The following is a 15,900-nucleotide window of genomic DNA, read 5'->3' on the forward strand; positions in this document are numbered from 1 at the left end:
TAATAATCGTATTTTTGTTCTGAATTAACGTGCAAGGCAAGACTGTGTTCTACAAGTGCCATTTTAGTTTGTCGTTTTTGTATACGAAGTCAAGGCTCATGGAAGAGCTAGTTTAAGGATGCTATTGAGTTTTATGAACTGAGGGTTCAGTGGAAATCTCGCATCATGTGTGATAGCCCAGCTTACTTCTGAAGAGTTCACATATAGTGCAAAACCATCTAAATGGTTTTGTTACTTGTTGCATCATTTGAATTTTGTTCATCGAAGTCAATAATCACAATTTCAATAATCACAATGCTCCTAAATAAGTTGTTTTTCAACTTGTGTAATATCATGACATGTGACTTTTGGATGAAATGGCACAGTTAATAAATTATTTTCTCCCCAGAAGGAAACTTTTTCATGCCAGACTTTGCACGTAAAAAATTGTCTATTTGAGTTGTTGTTTTTTTTAACCGTAACATGTTTGAAAAAACCTCACTGCATGTTTAATATGCGAATATACCAATTAAAAGATATTTTCACCGATATAAAAAATTTCAAACTAAAGGTTAGTTATTGTGTAAAAAACAAACTAAAAAAAATATTGGTAAAAAAGATAAAATAAAATAAAAACACAAAAACAACCACATAAATGTGCAATTGGAAAGGAAAAGAATGCTTGAAATTACAGTGTTGGTACGATTTCAACAATGTGATCACCCACATCTGCCGGTTCTCTTGGGAGTTCAGAATTGGTGTCAGAAATTTTCTCAAAAAAGAATTTTTTTTTATGATCCCTTTGCACCATTTATGAGGTGGACAGTGAAAATGTTTTCCCATTATATTTGTTTTAATAAAGTGAAGGCATTCTTTCATAATGGATTCTAATCGATGCTACTTCAATGACAAATATGAAAATGTAATTTAAATTTTACATCTGGCTGGAAGAGATCTTCTTATATCAAATAGCTACTATTTCCTCGATTCTCCTCTTTGTTTCATGTGTTGTGTTTCTGATTATGTTCCTTGCGCTGAACTGTGCAGTGTGTAGACAATTTGGTGCAGCTTGAAGTGTATGGCACTTTTAGCATCATGATTGTGAATCATATTTATGGATTGTGCGTTTGGATCCCCTTTTGGCAATGAAACTACACATGCCGAGAATGGAGATAGAGATTTACTGTGCTGTAGATTCCAGATTCAGAATTCAGGTCCCAGACCAATAGCAGCAGATGGCGATTGGCGCTCTCTCCCTCGCCCCAATAACTCCATTCTCTCTCTTTCTCTCTCCCCCACCCCTCTCTCCATCGCCCCAATCACTTCCTTCCCCCCACCCCTCCTCTCTCTCTCTCTCTCCCATCCCTCTCTCCTTTCTCTCTCCCACTCACTATCACTCACCCTCATTCTCTGTCACGCTCTTTCTTTGTTTCTCACCTCTCTGCTTCCTCTCCTCTCTCTCTCTCACCCCAATCACTCCCCCTCTCTCTTTCTTCTCTTTCTCTTCCTCTCTCTTTCTCTCTCTCCCCCACCCCTCTCTCCCTCTCGCCCAAATCACCCCCCTCTCTCTTTCCTCTCTCTTTCTCTCGCCCCAATCACTCACCCTCTCTCTTTCTCTCTTTCTCTCCCTCTCACTGTCTGTCACTCTCATTCTCTGTCTTGCTCTCTCTTTGTCTCCCACCTCTCTACAACTCCCCTCACTCTCCTCTCCCTTCCCCTTCCCGTGGGCATAGCTTTTATTATTCTTATTCCGTGTGCCACACAAGGATATATACACAAAAGTAACTTCAGCGCAAGAGGAGACCATTCGGCTCATCATGCCTGCACTTCATCAATACATGAGGGTATGTGCATCAATATATGAAGCCCAAGGGTATGTGCCATGTGGCAAAGTATGGAAAAGAAGGGACATTTAAAAAAAATCTCGTGTGCATGCTGTACTACCCTTGTGTTCTTAGGAGGAACCTAGTAATGCTCTAGAAAAGTTCATATATTGATGCACATACCCTCATATATTGATGCCGTGCAGGCATGATGAGCCGTATGGTCTCCTCTTGCACTGAAGTTACTTGTGTGTATATCCTTGTGTGGCACACGGAATAAGAATAATAAAAGCCATGCCCACGGGAAGGCGAAGGGAGGGGAGAGCGAGAGGGGTTGTAGAGAGGTGGGAGACAAAGAGCGAGCAAGACAGAGAATTGCCAAAGCACTTACTCACTATTGTGACCAGATTTCAGCTTCCTAGCTCAAAGGATTGCTGAGATATTGCCCGGACAAATAAAGAGAACCTTGACGTTTAACCTACATGGTCAAAAAACATTGACAGCCTCATTTATGCCCTTCTGAATTCTCTGGTAAAGATTGACGTAGATAGCTGAAAGCGTTCGCGAGTTATCACACTTACAGACAAACAAACAAGCAAACAAACAGAGACAGACATCATAAACTTTGTTCTTTATATATTAGATAATGGTCCAGCTACTGATCACTGATGTACCCCTAATAGTCCAGGTACTGATTCCACTACTTACATCCACCCCAGCCAGATATTCTCACACTCACAGCCACTCTTTGCTTCCTATCACTTATCCACTTTCAAATCCAGTTAGCTACCCGAACAGCCACTCCACAGGCCCTCACCTTAGCTAACGACCTCCTATGTACTACCTTATCAAATGCCTTCTGAAAGTCCAGATATACTACATCCACTGAACTTCACTCATCCAACCAATCAGAAACTGCTTCATACACCAATACATTTATTAACCAAGAAAGAGCAATCAGAGATTGCAGACCATCGCCAGGATGTGTTTTCAGTGGGTTCTAAGGCTGTTGTGTTAAAACAAATATGACGGCCGAAGCACGTGACCGATGACGTCATTACTTTTTTGTCCCCACCAATATATCCCGAGATTATGCTCAAGAAATTTCATCTTGATTGGATGAAGTTTTGTACTTGTCGAATTATGACATCATAATGGAGGCACCTATGACATTATCATTAACATATTTTATTCCCCATGGAGAGTTCTTTACAATGAGCCATGTCTCAATTTTTTCAATGCAGCGCTTTCGGAGATATAGAGGTGCAAAGTTTTTTGTTTTTTCCAAGACGGCGGCCAGACCACGTGAGCTATGACATCATAATTATCATTAAAAATTCTAGAGGTGGAGATGCACCTATAGTGAAAATTTCCTGTCAATCGGGCCAAAAGTTGCAGAGAAAATCATATTTATTCTGTGCGGACAAACAAACAGACAGACAAACAGACAAACAGACAGAAAGAAAGAGAGATGAAAAATCGGTCAGAGACCGAGGACTTGCCGGAATGTACTTTTTAATCGCCCATTTTGGACAAATATGGCGGCCGAACCATGTGACCGATGACGTCATCATTATTTGTTTTCTAAACTAATTTATTCCTTGATGATGCTCAAGAAATTTCATCTTGATTGGATGAAGTTTTGTACTTGTCGAATTATGACGTCATAATGGATGCACCTATGACATCATCATTAACATATTTTATTCCCCATGGAGAATTCTTTACAATGAGCCATGTCTCAATTTTTTCTATTCAGCACATTCGGAGTTATAGAGGTGCAAAGTTTTTTGGTTTTTCCAAGATGGCGGCCGAACCACGTGACCGATGACGTCATCATTATTATTTTTTCCACCAGTTTATGCCGACATGGCACTCAAGAAATTGCATCTTGATTGGATGAAGTTTTGTACTTGTCAAATTATCAAATTATGACGTCATAATGGAGGCCTTGGGCCGAGAGAGTTAAAAATTGCGCACACTCTATTCCAGGGCAAGACAAATATGTGTGTAAAGTTTGGCGGTTATACGTGCAACGGTGTAGACGTAGTACTGCGAACAAACAGACAGATGAAAAATCGGTCAGAGACCGACGACTTGCCGGAATGTACTTTTTATCGGCCATTTTGGCCAAATATGGCGGCGGAACCACGTGCCCGATGAAGGCATCATTATTTGTTTTCTAAACTAATTTATTCCTTGATGATGCTCAAGAAATTTCATCCTGATTGGATGAAGTTTTGTACTTGTCGAATTATGACATCATAATGGAGGAACCTATGACATCATCATTAACATAATATATTCCCCATGGAGAGTTCTTTGCAATGAGCCATGTCTCAATTCTTTCTATTCAGCACTTTTGGAGATATAGAGGTGCAAAGTTTTTCAGTTTTTCCAAGATGGAGGCCGAACCATGTGACCGATGACGTCATCATTTTTTTTTTTCTCCACCAGTTTATGCCGAGATGGCACTCAAGAAATTACATCTTGATCGGATGAAGTTTTGTATTTGTCGAATTATGACGTCATAATGGGGGCACCGATGACATAATCATTAACATATTTTATTCACCATTTTATTCCCCATATATACAGTCACATGAAAAAGAAGTACACCCCATGTAAAGTTTTGACTTTTTCAACATATTTCAACATACAGCTATTTGATCTTCATTTCAACAATATTGAAAGATAAAGGTGATATAATATAACAAATATCATGAAACATTTACATTGTGTAGTCCATTGTATAATTTAAATAAACATAAATGCAAATTTCGCATGTGGAAAAAGTAAGTACACCCCATGAAATGTTTAAAAAAAATCTTTTTAACATATGTGGACATATCAATATTTGATCTTCATTTAAACAGTATCTATAGATAAAGGTGATCTAATTGAAGAAAAAACAATCAAAAATGGACTTTGCAATAATTTATTCAACAAAAAATTAACAGAGATGTGAGGGGTTTCTTGCATGCACAGCTCGTTTCAAATCCCCCCACAACATCTCGATAGGATTTAGATCCGGGCTTTGACTTGGCCATTCCAGAACCCTCCATTTCTTTCTTTTCAGCCATTCCTTGGTGGATTTACTGGTATGTTTAGGGTCATTGTCATGTTGCAAGGTCCACTTTCCGTTGAGCTTCAACTTTCCGACAGATGGCCTCACATTATCCTCAAGCACCCTCTGGTACAATGAAGAATTCATCGTGGATTCTATGATGGTGAGCTGCCCAGGGCCCTGATGCAGCAAAGCTGCCCCAAACCATAATATTTCCAACACCATGCTTTACAGTTGGTATCAGGTTCTTGTGGTCAAATGCTGTCTTTGGTTTTCGCCAAACATGTCTTCTGGTACTGTGGCCAAATAGCTCTACCTTTGACTCATCTGTCCAGAGCACATTGTTCCAGAAGTGCTGGTCTTTGCCTATGTGTTCATTGGCAAACTTTAGTCTTGCCCTGATGTTCTTTCTGGACAGCAAAGGTTTCCTCCTGGCACACCTCCCATGTCGATCAAATTTGTGCAGCCTCTTTCTAATGGTAGACTCGTGCACTTTGACATCAACAGTGGCAAGAGCTACCTGTACGTCCCATGATGACATTCTGGGGTTCTTCGAGACTTCTTTCAGCATCTTGCGGTCTGCTCTCGGGCTGAATTTGCTGGGGCGGCCTGGCCTGAACAAGTTGGCAGCTGTTTGGAATCTTCTCCAGTTGTAGATGATCTTCCGGACAGTCGAATGATTGATTTCAAATTGTTTGGAGATCTTTTTAAATCCCTTCCCAGACTCGTAGGCATCTATAACCTTCTTTCTGAAGGCCTCAGAGAGCTCTTTTGATCGAGGCATCGTGACGCCGCACACTTCAACAACAAAGAGCAAACCAAACGAAATGTCTGAGGTTTAAATAAGACAGGTTCCTCCAAGATCCTCTCTAACAATGTTCTAATCATTTGCACCTAAGCTGGTGCACCTGATTCTAATTTTAGGTATTTGAAGTCGTGATAAATGTCGGGGTGTATGTACTTTTTCCACATGCGAAATTTGCATTTATGTTTATTTAAATTATACAATGGACTACAAAATGTAAATGTTTCATGATATTTGTTATATTATATCACCTTTATCTATCAATATTGTTGAAATGAAGATCAAATAGCTGTATGTTGAAATATGTTGAAAAAGTCAAAACTTTACATGGGATGTACTTACTTTTTCATGTGACTGTATGTATATATATATATATATATATATATAGACTAGCTTGGCCATATATATATATCGGATGAAGTTAGACGAGCTTGGCCAATGGCCATATATATATAGACTAGCTTGACTCGGCTCGCTGCGCTCGCCTCATGACGCGTCGTTACTGAGGAGCGGGCTTATTTTAGGTGAGGATAATGACTGTACCTGAGTTGCTGTGTTATCATGATTTACACCAATCATAATACAAACAATTTTTTTTCACAAATGTATTTGTAGTATTTGTGATATTACATTTTTATAAGCAACTAGCAACGGTACCCGCCCTGCGGACGGGGCTTCAATTGGGAGGCCCAAATGAAAAGGGAAAATATCAGAAATTGAAGGCTTTTTTTTATTTTAAACGATTTATATAAACATCCGTTGAATCATATCACACGCAAATCATCAAAATCTAAACAGTATTTGTAGAATTTCAATAAAAGCCACATCACTGTTCATATCGGTAAATATTATTCCATCGTGTTTGGAAAAACTGGAAAATTGGAAAAATTGGGCCAGTCAACAATGACGTTGCAGTTCTCATGGGAGGAGAGCAGCACAACAATCGCGACATCGTCCTGCATCTTCGCAACAACAGCACGAAGCGGATTTTGGAGACTCACCGATCCTGTGACGCCCTCCAGTACCGGCGTTGCCGGGCGGGGGGAGACCCGTACATTCCCAACCCGTACATTCGCCCTCTCGACTCAAGCTCACTCGGACAAAAGCCTCGCACAAATTACACCGTGAAGGCCCAATGGCCATGTCTATGCCACAAATCAAGTACGTGAGCGAGTCGGGCGCACTGAATTGAAAATATATAGAACGCTCATACTCAGTGAAAAGTGAAGCCGCCGTGTCGCCATCTTGGTTAGCACGACTCGACCAACTCGCTTCGCGGATCTCGTTTGTTTTGAACGTTACGTGTTTTACGTGCGAACGCGTAACTGCGAGTTTATGGCGGCAAGGAGCATCACGTGATCGCTCTGAGCGAATCAGCGCGCTGCTCTGCCACCTGATCAGATTCGGTGTATAATATTCCTCGCTGAAATGCGCTGAGGTAAATATGAATAAAAAATATGGATCTCGTAAAGATGAAAGAAAAAAAAACCTATGTGGTGTGAATGGCAATGTTCCTCGCTGAAATGTGAAAAAACGCAATCGCTTTTCGCTCTGAAATACGTGCGAACGCGTAACTGAGTTAATGGCGGCAAGGAACATCATGTGATCGCTCTGAGCGAATCAGCGTGCTGCTCTGCCACCGGTCAGATTCCGTGCATAATATTCCTCGCTGAAATGCGCTGAGGTAAAAATATGGTAAAAAAATATTATGAAATTTTTTTTTTTAGGTCGGCCATGTTCTTCCCAGGCTCAATGGCCATGTCTATGCCAAATATCAAGCACGTGAGCCTCTCCGTTTAGGAGTCTATCGGTAACATTACACACACACAAACTGTGTTTTATATATATAGATTTAGGTTGAAGATTTAGGTTGAAAAAAAATATATGAATTCAAAAAAGAACCCGCGAGATCTCGCGAGATCACGGCGAGGTCACGTCTTTTCGAAGCTGCTCCATGCGCTCACGCTCTCGAAGCTAAGTGATCTATCACAATCGTGTTTTTGTCGAGACTGTATCTATCTTTCGGTGTGTGTACCTATAGCGTATCTTTTGGAAAATTTTCGGTGCTAATTTTTCGTACATGTATACACAATCGTCGGTTAATGGTATCGAGTATTCTGCGGCCTAGTACTCGTAGGCTTAGACTACCGTACCGTCTCCGACCTTGTGGTTTTGTTGTGGTTTTTTGTTTTTTGTGGTGGTTTTGTTTTTCTCTCAGTGATTCGTCGAATGCGCTGAAATTATTTTCGTTCTCTGTTTCGTACCAGTCGTTCACCCCGTACCTCCTTGTTTAATATCTGTACTCACAAAAAAAAAAAAAAAACCCCAAAAAAATATTTCCTTCCCAGGTCTTATTCGTTTATTTGTTGTTCTTTTTGTTCGTTCGTTCTTCGTTCGCGATCACGCGGTTAGAAATGTATAATCTCTCCCCTGAACAACTATTTTCTCTCATATATTATAACACCCTTTTCTTCTTTTCCGACAAAAGGATGCTTTCGTCTTGCTCACCAAATCTATTCATTCCAAAAAATATATATAATACCATCTCTTACATTTCCTCCTTTCTACATTCCCTAAACTATCCAGAACTCCACCCCTCCTCCAGTGTCCTCAAACGTATTTTTGACTCGAAGGTCTCAAACTCATTTTGCAAAAAATGTTCGTTTCCCATGAATCGTACACTTTTCAAAATCCAATCTCACCCCTCCCCTCCAAATCCTCCCCATCACCCATCCCTTTCAAATCTCCCCCCTTGCCCCTTCCCTCCCCTCCCTCCTAAACTCCCCCCACACCCCTCCCCTCCGAGACTCTCCATCGCTCCTCCCCTCCTAGACTCCCCTCTCACCCCTCCTCCTCAAAGCATCCTCCCTGCTTCTTCCCCCTTCCAACTTTCACTTCATCTCCCCAAACCTTCTGCCTCGCTCTTCCCCCTCCTCAAATAACACCTCACTGTGCCTCACCCAATCTCCATCAAACCTTTTGTCTGCCCCATTCTTCCCTTTCTCCAAGCTATTCTGAAATCTCTGAAATCTCTGACACACCTTCAACAGCTCTCCCTACCTCTTCCTCCTCTTCCACATCTTACCCTACCCCTCCCCCCCCCCCCCTGTTCTGGACCCGATGCTCCCCCTTCCTCTTCATTAACGGTATGGACCTCAAACATCCGGGGCCTTCGCTCAAACTTGACTGACCTCTCCATACAGGTTGCTTCTGACAAACCAGATGTGATCTGCTTAACAGAAACTTTCCTCCTTCATGATGTCTCTGATGCCTTGGTATCTCTCCCAGGTTACTCCCTCCTCCGGTATGATAGACCTGAGCCTCGTCCTGGAGGTGGGGTTGCTATCTTTATAAAAAACTCTCTTCCTCACTCGCCCTCCACTGCCCTCTCTCCACCTCACCCCCAGGAATACCTTTGGCTACGGCTTCCCCTTCGCTCCCACCTTTTGTTCATATGTGTGTTGTACCGTCCACCAAACAGCGATGACTCCATCTACATCTCACTGTCTGATAATATGGACCAACTTCTATCTACCCATCCCAACTCTCTCTTCCTCATATGTGGTGATTTCAATTGTCACCATGCCAGTTGGCTGGGTGTGGGTACCTCTCTCACCAGCCATGGCTCTTCAGCAAAGGACTTCTGCGACTCACTGGGACTGACACAATCTGTCAATTTCCCGACCCGGATCTCAGTCAACGGAGCATCTTCTCTTCTGGATTTGGTTATGACAAACTTCCCTGAAAATGTCTGCTGCTCTTCTTCTGCTCCAATCGGCTCATCTGATCATGTGCTTGTCAAAGTGGACATCTCTCTGACCATTCTCAGAGAGCCTCCTCAGCGTCGACGAGTCTGGCATTTCACTCAGGCCAACTGGCACGGTCTTCAAGCAGCCATCAATCATCTGGACTGGTCTCCCATCTCTACCGCCTCTGACATCAACTCATCCTGGGAATTCTTTCATAGTAAATTGCTCTCTCTCATGCACAGATTTATACCATCTCGTCTTCAGTTGTCATACCCTTCCTCCCATCCATGGTACACGGAATCTTGTGGTGAGGCTGTTGCCCTGAAACAACTTGCTTTCGTCTCCTGGAAAGCAAATCCAACGGAAGGAAATCTCATTTCCTTTCACAAAGCCCGAAACAAGTGTGTGTCCACCCTCAGGAGAGCCAGGAAACAATATCTCACAATTCTTAAGACCGAACTCTCTTATCTGTCTCCCTCTTCCAAATCCTGGTGGCGTCTGGTCAAATCTGTTTCTGGAGTTTGTTCCCCCTCCATCCCCTCCCTCACCTCAAACGGCTTAACGGCTGACTCCGCACGTGAAAAAGCTGAATGCCTCAACTCTGTGTTTGCCTCTAAATCTTGTGTCCCAAACCCATCCCTCTCTGAACCCACCGTACCCAGTCGTAACCAGCTGCTCCTGGACTCTGTGTCCTTTCCTCCTGACAAGGTGGAAAAGTTTCTGTCAACCCTCGACTCTGATTCTGCAACTGGTCCTGACGGCATCAGCCCACGGGTCCTAAAATCATGTTCTTCTGCTCTTTCACTCCCTCTTTCTGTTCTCTTCACCCTCTCTTTTGCTCAAGGACATCTGCCATCTGCTTGGAAATCAGCCAACATCACCGGTTCGCACAAAAAAGGTGCAAAAACAGATCCCAGCAACTACAGACCAATCAGCCTTCTCCCAATTATCAGCAAAGTCATGGAATCCATCATTGCTTCAGATATTAAATCTTTCCTCTTCTCCAATGGCTTGATCTCTGATCATCAATTTGGTTTCAGACCTGGTCACTCTACTCTGGGCATGCTGCTTCTGCTTTCTCAACAATGGATGGAGGTCCTCAACGCCAAACAGGAAATTAGAGCTGTCTCCCTTGACATTTCACGTGCCTTCGATACGGTCTGGCACCCTGCTCTGCTCACCAAACTCTCCTCCTTTGGTATCCATGGAAATCTCCACGCATGGCTGGCGGACTTCCTCTCTGGTCGTAGTCAACGTGTGGCCCTGAATGGGTTTCTCTCATCTCCTCTTCCTGTTCAGGCTGGAGTTCCCCAAGGTAGTGTTCTGGGCCCTGTGCTTTTTCTGGTCTTCATCAATGATCTCTCTGACTCTCTTGAAAATCCTCTCTATCTCTTTGCTGACGACTCTACTCTCTGTCGCTCCATTCCCCATCCCTCAGATCGGCAGTCTGCAGCCTCCTCACTCTCTGCAGACCTGGACAAAATCACAGACTGGTCAAACAAGTGGAACATGTCTTTCAATCCTGACAAATCTCACACTCTTACAATGTCTCTCCGAAAGGACCGACTGGACAACCCTCCCATCTACTTTCTCAACAATCCTCTCCAAGAAGTTCTGTCGCTCAAGCTTTTGGGTCTCACTATCTGCCATGATCTTTCTTGGGAAAACCACATTTCCAAGCTGGCCTCCAAAGCCAGTCGCCGACTGGGCATCCTCCGTCGTGCGAAGTCCTTCCTTGGCACACCTGAGCTCCTCACCACATACAAGGCTTTCATCCGCAGCTCAATGGAATACTGTTCCCCCCTCTGGGCTGGTGCTCCTGCCTCACACCTTGCTCGGCTTCACGCTGTTGAGGCCAAAGCTTTCAGAATCATTGGAATCTCCTGCGATGTAGTCAACACCGAGGGCCTTTCACTCACTCACCGCAGGCAGGTTGGTGGTCTTTCTGTCTTCTACCGACTCCTCTCCGGCCTTGCTCCCCCAGCTCTCTCTGTGCTCTGTCCCCCCAATATTCCTTCAGGTCGCACAAGATCTGCCTGCAACCCTCTTATGGTTAAACTGCCAAAGTCTAGGCTCTCTGCTCACCTTCACTCTTTCATTCCCCTTTTCTCCCGCCTCTGGAACAAACTCCCCCACTCCCTTCAATCCCACTCCTCCCTCCAGGTCTTTAAAACAGCTGTTCACCACCATCTCTTATCTTCCCCCATCGAAAACCTTGATCTTTTCTACCCCCGGTAATTCACCCCAGAGTCCTTGCAGTGTTCATATGTTTTATTCCTCTCCCACCTCCCCCCAAGTCCTCCCGATGTCCCTGCTCTCAAATGTTGTGTTTGTGTCCTTCCCCCTCTTCCCCCTCTCATTTGTGTCCTTCCCCCTCTCTCCCCATCTTGTCTGCCGCTCCCCTTGTTTTTTGTGTTTTGTGTGTCGGTTTGTCTTTTTGTGTGATTAATGTTAGCTCTTTCACGAGCCTCGATCTTGTATACAAAAAAACAACAAAAAAAAAACCCCTTAGCACAAACATACGGGAGGGGTAGATGCAGAATGGAAGTTTGGAACGATTCCACCTCACCACCACATGATTCAAAACATCTCACCACCACGTAATTCAAAACACCTCACCAACACTTAATTCAAAACATCTCACCACCACGTAATTCAAAACACCTCACCACCATGTAATTCAAAACACCTCACCACCACGTAATTCAAAACACCTCACCACCACGTAATTCAAAACACCTCACCACCACGTAATTCAAAACACCTCACCACCACATAATTTAAAACACCTCACCACCACATAATTTAAAACACCTCATGCCCACCTAATTTAAAACACCTCACCCCACCTAATTTAAAACACCTCACCACTAAGTAATTAAAAACACTTCACCACCATGTAATTCAAAACACCTCACCACCACGTGATTTAAAAACATCTCACCACCACGCAATTTAAAACACCTCACCCCACCTAATTATAACACCTCACCACCAAGTAATTTAATACACCTCACCCACATGTAATTTAAAACACCTCACCCCCACCAAATTTAAAACACCACACCACCACGTAATCCAAAACACCTCACCACCACATATTTACAAACACCTCACCACCAAGTAATTCAAAACACCTCACCATCACGTAATTCAAAACACCTCACCACCAAGTAATTCAAAACACCTCACCATCACGTAATTCAAAACACCTCACCACCACGTGATTTAAAAGCACCTCACCACCACATACTTCAAAATACCTCACAACCACGTGATTCAAAACCACCATCACGTTATTAAAAACTCTTCACAACCACTGAAACAAAAGTTTCAGGGAGTAGTTCAGTGACAACAGACACTGCCCAGATATGTAGATAAATAGATAAATGACTGTACCTGAGTTGCTGTTTTGTCATGGTTTACACCAATCATAATTCAAACAATCATAATGCACAAATGTATTTGTAATATACGTAATATTACATTTGATAAACAATTGAAGTTGAAAACTTAAGTGGGAACAAAATTTTTTTCCCAAAAACATCCCCCTCCTCCCCCCCCCCCCCCCCCCCCAAAAAAAAATTGGAAAATTTTTCAAAAAAAATACCCTTAGGACATACCGATGGGAGAGATATGTGCATACCAGAAGTTTGGTACGATTTCACAAAAGTTTGAGGGAGTAGTTCAGTGACAAGACAACACAAGACAACACAGACACTGCACAGATATATTATATATATATTTATATCACGATATTTCAAAAAGCTGTGGATGGATTATGACAAAACTTGGTGGTTTTAACCTTACTTTCCAGTTGCAGCAGTGTAATGGCCAGTTAAATCATACCGAATCACCTTGAAGTACAACACGGCAGGTTTCATGATCCATTGTTCAGAAAGAAGATGGTGTATGGTTGGGTTAGGAAGGATATTTGTATCCCATTATAAACCCATATGCTTGAATAGTTCTTTCTTAAAGGACAGTTCTGATGTGACGGTTACTGTACCGTCTGTTACTTTATTCCACTCATGCAATTATTGCATAGTTGGCATTACGCCTCCTGAAGCGATAATCCAGAAACAGGGGTTGGTATGTGTTCCTCCATGAGAGCTCAACATTGACAATTTAATTCTCACTGGAGGTGAGATTGTTGGCATCAGGAATGTCAAGGTGGCTTCTCGAGTGAACATACGTTTCTGAGGTCACCATGGTGGCTCAATTGGTGAAGCATGAACCTTTTCTGGCCCTGATATTTGTTTTGATTTCTCCCCTCCATAGCTCTGGAAAGAAAATTGATTTAAAAATCAACCCCAATTTTTTTATTTATTTAAACCATCAGTTGTAACTGAACTTGAAGAGTATGGCTCTGTAGAGAGTCAAAATCAAGACACTCTGCTCACCTTCACTCTTTCATTCCTCTTTTCTCCCGCCTCTGGAACAAACTCCCTCACTCTCTTCAATCCCACTCCACCCTCCAGGTCTTTAAAACAGCGTTCACCACCATCTCTTATCTTCCCCCATCCAAAACCTTGATCTTTTCTACCCCCGTTAATTCACCCCAGATCCACTTTTTTGAAATACCGACTTTTTCCCTGGAAGTCCTAGCAGTGTCCATGTGTTTTATACCTCCTCCCCACCCCCCCCCCCCCCCCCTTCCCATGTTCCCACCCCCCAAGCCCTCTCCCTCCCACAGATCTCCCATTGTCCCTGTTCTCTACTCTTGTACTTCCCTCTCTCTCCCCATCTTGTCTCCTGCTCCCTTTATATGTGATTTAATGTTATCTCTTACACGTTCCTCGATCTTGTATACAAAGTTGAAAGAAACTTTTCCACGTTTTCAGGTGCAAAAGACAGAGTCCAGGAGCAGTTGGGTATGACTGGGAAGGACGCTTACCGAGAGTGAGGGGTTAGGGACACAAGATTTGGAAGCAAACACAGAATTGAAGCATTCGGCCTTCTAACAGGCAGTCGGCTGTGGTGCCATTTGAAGAGAGGGAAGGGATGGAAGTGGAGCATACACCAGAGACAGATTTAACAAGGTGCTACCAAGTTTTAGAGGAGGGAGACAAGTTTGAAAGTTCATTCTTGAGGTTGGACAGATGTTGTTTTCTGGCTTTCCTGAAAGTGCACACACTTGTTGTGGACTTTTTGGAATGCACTGAGATTGCTTTGGTCAGATTTGCCTTCCAGGAAGAGAAGGCAAGTTGTTTTTGAGCAACTGCCTCACCACATGATTCACTGTATACCATGGATGGGAATAAGGGTGGTATAAATGAAGACGAAATGGGATGAATCTGTGCATAAGAGAGAGAGCAGGTTTCTGTGGAAGAATTCCCAGGATAAGTTAACATCAGGAGCAGTAGATATGAGAGACCAGTCCTGAAGCGAGCTGGCTGCTTGCAGTCCCTGCCAATCTGCTTGCATGAAATGACTAGGACTAGCCAGCATTGAGGCAGCTCTGAGAATAGCCAGAGAGATGGTGACTTTCACAAGCACATGATAAGATTAACCAATTGGAGTAGACGAAGAACGGGAGACATTTGCTGGAAAGTTAGTCATCATCAAGTCCAGAAGGGAGGATTTGCCATTGGGAGAACTCCGGGTCAGAAAGTTTACAGGTTGAATCAGTCCCATGGAGTCACAGAAGTCCTTTGCTGAAGTGCCACGGCTGGTGAGAGAGGTACCAACACCCAGCCAATGCGCATGGTGACAATTGAAATCACAGACGTTGTCTGAGAGAGAGAGAGATGTAAATAGAGTGTTCAAGACAGGGCAGAAGCTTGGTTTTCGGCCTCACTCCTTATAGAGGGAAGAGAGAAAGAAGTAGTGACAATTCCACTCCCTGCATGTATTCACAAATAAGGGAAATTGGCACTGCACAGTTTTTTGGGGCTTGTGATAAGATCTTGAGACGAGTGGTTTTAGGCAAAAAAAAAAAATTTGAAAAAAGAAAAGTTTTTTTTTCTTTTCTTTCTCTTCGTCACTCTATAATTAGTATAGTACCATGTGACAGTTAATATTAAATGATCCCTGACCCCATTCCTTGGTGGGTGTAGGGAAGTGGCTTAGACACCCGCAAAAAATATAAATTTCTTTTTTTGATTTGTTCAAAATGCCTACAGGATTAGAACAGCACAGAGCAATGCCGGATACCCGTGCTAGTATAATATACATATTAAGTCCTTCATTCATGAAGTGAATAGAAACTGTTGTGGTTTTTCTCATGTTGGGCTAGATTTTAATTTTCACTAATATTTTAGATACAATCTTTAAAGCTTAATGAGAGTAATCGACACAATTGTAACAAAAACCTGTGATTATGATTCGTCCCTGTCGAGAAGTGCAGTTTCCAAAAGCTCAATATCTTAGTGCCTCATCATTAAACCACAGTTGCGTCACCCCCGTCTACCATGGTGCGGTCAGCCAACAAGTGAGTCAATCAGTGAGTCTGTTTCTCATTAACACTTGGCCTAG

General features: G+C 42.9%; 1 protein-coding gene across 3 annotated transcripts in view; it reads right to left on the bottom strand.

Annotated features, from left to right (window-relative positions):
• Positions 1-15,900, bottom strand: part of LOC137424902 (uncharacterized) — a 56,621-nt gene that overhangs the window by 11,229 nt on the left and 29,492 nt on the right. The gene's annotated exons all lie outside the window — the stretch shown is intronic.

This window comes from Myxine glutinosa, chromosome 4 (genome assembly GCF_964187855.1).
Source record: "Myxine glutinosa chromosome 4, kmMyxGlut1.1, whole genome shotgun sequence".
In the NCBI taxonomy this organism is placed as follows: domain Eukaryota; kingdom Metazoa; phylum Chordata; class Myxini; order Myxiniformes; family Myxinidae; genus Myxine; species Myxine glutinosa.